Here is a 3,466-nt window from a genome sequence, read left to right on the forward strand (position 1 = left end):
TATATATATATATATATATATATATATATATATATATATATACTCTACATATATATCTGAGTGGGGATACCTTAATATGGTCAAAGGGTTTGCATATCACCATGGACAGCAAAGCTATACTAGTCAGGACAAGCCATAACGTGTTGGCTTGCTATGAGCAGTGAGTGGAAAATCTTCCACCAACCCCAATCCGGACTGCCCAGCGTGGTAATAAAAAGTAGCCAAACACCAGACAAATTGATGACTCTAAGGACTTTATCTAGCTGTGGACTAGGGGTGGCTGTAATTTTTTGTGTGTGTTTATACACACACACTGTTACGATCCTCGTGGGGATCGAATCATGTTCTTTTGAATGGATTAATTAAATTAGGATAAATCGATAAAAACCAGATGAAAAAAGGAATAAAGAAAGAAAACTCGCAAAAGAAAACAATTTTTTTTACAACTAGTCAAAGATCAATGTTTCTTGGGAAGCACAGAATTGAACAAAGAAAATCATCTGATTAAACTACACCTCAGGAAATAGGGGAACAGTCAAGAAATCAGACAAATAATACTTAAAAGAAATGCCTGTACTCTTCACAGCAGATCTTGACAATTCAGGAACGTAGATATTTCAGGTCTGGGCGCTTCGTGGTTGGTAATAACGACGGGTCAGCTCGTTCTGACATCTCGGACAAGTTGTCGTAAGGCTGGTCACATCTGCATTCTGGTTCTTACGTTCTCTCTCTTTCTCTGTGCTTGGTCTCTCTCCTTCTCTCTCTCGTCCTCTTTCTCTCTCTCTCTCGTTCTCTTTGAAGTTTATATACCCCTGTATGGGTAGGGCTAACTATGGACAAATCCATATAAGGAAATTTTCTCCTTTCTTCATCCTCATTGGTTTTCCTTAAAACCACGCCTCTTTGATCGCATCTTCCGGAACGCTCTGCTGGTGTAATCATGATCCATATGGCGATATAATTGAAGCGAGACATGTGTTTACCTTCTGTTAATGTATATTCTTCGGCGACAACGGGCTCTCCTTGTCCTATGGGTTCTTCCATAACGCTGGCTCCTCGAATTGCTACAACAGACGATCGTTATGCCCAAGGTCTGTTGATCTAGGCACATTTAATAAATATCTTGACCTCAATCAACAGCGGTGACAGTTTTTGGTAAACACTAGCCAGACCTCCTCTCTCTGCTTTTTAAGAGTAGAAACTTTACGTTTTAATATTATTTTCTATATTATTCTATCTACCCATGAAACGTCCCCCTAAAAGAAACACAATAGAAAATTCTACTGATTTTATTTTTTTTTAAACGAAATTATCAAGGGAGAAAATCACTTATCCCTAAACTGAGAAACAATTACTTCATTACTCTCGCATCACGTAACAAAACCAAAATACACTCTTACTTGTCGATGAGAGAGAGAGAGAGAGAGAGAGAGAGAGAGAGAGAGAGAGAGAGAGAGAGAGAGAAACGTCCATTTCATTCTGGAAAATCTCTAGAAAGGCTGTCGGCTATTACATTATGCTTTCCCTTTATATGAACTATCTTTAAATCGTAATCTTGTAATTCTAAACTCCGAAGCATGAGACGTTTATTCTTATTCCTAAACCTAGCTAGGTAAACTAACGGATTGTGGTCATTATACACAGTTAAAACATGACCACTACGTACATAAATCTCAAAATGTTGTAAAGTTGATACTAAACTAAACAATTCCTTCTCAATAGTTGAATAATTCTGCTGTGCTTTATTTAAAATTTTTTTCGAATAATAAGCTACAGGGTGCTTAGTCCCGTTCACTTCTTGCAACAGAACTCCTCCTATGCCAATATCACTTGCATCTATCGCCAAATTAAATTCCTTGCTAAAATCGGGCAACATTAGTACGGGCTCGTGAATCATTATGGCCTCTAACTTATTGAAAGCTTCGATACATTCATTATCGAATACAAAACTTCGTCCTTTCTTGAAAAGATTAGTTATTGGAGCACTTATTTCTGAAAAATTAGGAACAAATCTGCAGTAATATGAAATCATTCCGATGAATCTCATTGCCTGTTTTTCACTGGTAGGGATTGGGAAGTTGATGATAGCCTTTATGTTCCCATCTTTTGGACAAATCTTACCTAGACCCACTTTATGACCCAAATATGTGATCGAGGTTTTTCTGAATTCACATTTCTTCAGATTTAAAACAAGTTTTGCTTTTTCAAGGGCTGACAATACTTTAGCCAAAATGCGTAAATGTTGCTCCCACGTATCTGAAAATACTACAAGATCATCCAAATACACGACACAGTTATCAATTCCATTTAAAACTCTATTCATTAATCTTTTGAAAGTACTCGCTGCATTTCTTAGACCAAAAGCCATAACTCTGGGTTCATAACTACCGAAAGGTGTTATGAAAGCAGATATTTTCTGTGCTCGACTACTTAAAGATACTTGCCAATAACCTATGGCCAAATCAAGTTTAGAAATAAACTTGGCGTTTCCTATTCTATCCAAACAATCTTCTATCCTTGGGAGGGGAAAATTACTTTGTTTCGTAACACTATTCACTATTCTAAAATCAATACACAACCTATCTGACCCATCTTCCTTCTTAACAAGAACTATTGGAGAACACCAGTCACTTTCGCTAGGAACAATCAAACCATTGTCTAGCATATACTTAATTTCCTGTCGGACTGAATTGGCTTTTACTGGGCTTAGACGATAAGGACTTTATCTAATGGGTTATGTGTCCTGTAGTAACTCAATATCGTGTTCTAAAATATTAGTTAAACCTAATTTATCACTAACAGTTTCTGGATAATTTGAAAACACATTGAATAATTCCCTTGTTTTTTTCTTCCTCTAAGCTAGAATTAAACAACGTGAAATTATTAAGAACATCAGAGTTCTTCTCAAAAGTAATCTCTCTCTTCGACACGATTACAACTGGCACTGGACGTTCATTATATTTCTTTAGCAAGTTGATGTGCAACCACTTAGCTCTACGCTAACTGCCAGGCTTTCCTTAAATCCTCTTTGTGATCTTCGATATTCTGTATGTAATCCTTTCTACCTTCGTCTCGCATTAACTTACACTTTAAAATTTCTAAAGGTCCTTTGGTGGTGTGACCGAACAACAAATCAAAAGGACTAAATCCCGTGATGTCATTAGGAGCTAATCGTAAAGCCAACAAGACAAAAGGTAACTTTTCTTCCCAATCATGTTCGAAATTATTACACAACTTCCTTAAGCAACTTTTCAACCTTTGATGAAAACGTTCAACAATTCATGGTGATTCAGGGTGGTACGGGGTGGTAGTTACAAGTTTAATTCCTATCTCTTTCATTTTATCTCTGAAATACTTTGATACAAAATTGCTACCATTATCACTCTGTATGACGCAAGGAAGTCCAAATTTAGAGAAATAGTTCAGCAAGCGTTGAACTACAGTTTTTTCATTGCAATTTCTTACT

This window comes from Palaemon carinicauda, chromosome 12 (assembly GCF_036898095.1).
Source record: "Palaemon carinicauda isolate YSFRI2023 chromosome 12, ASM3689809v2, whole genome shotgun sequence".
Taxonomy (NCBI): domain Eukaryota; kingdom Metazoa; phylum Arthropoda; class Malacostraca; order Decapoda; family Palaemonidae; genus Palaemon; species Palaemon carinicauda.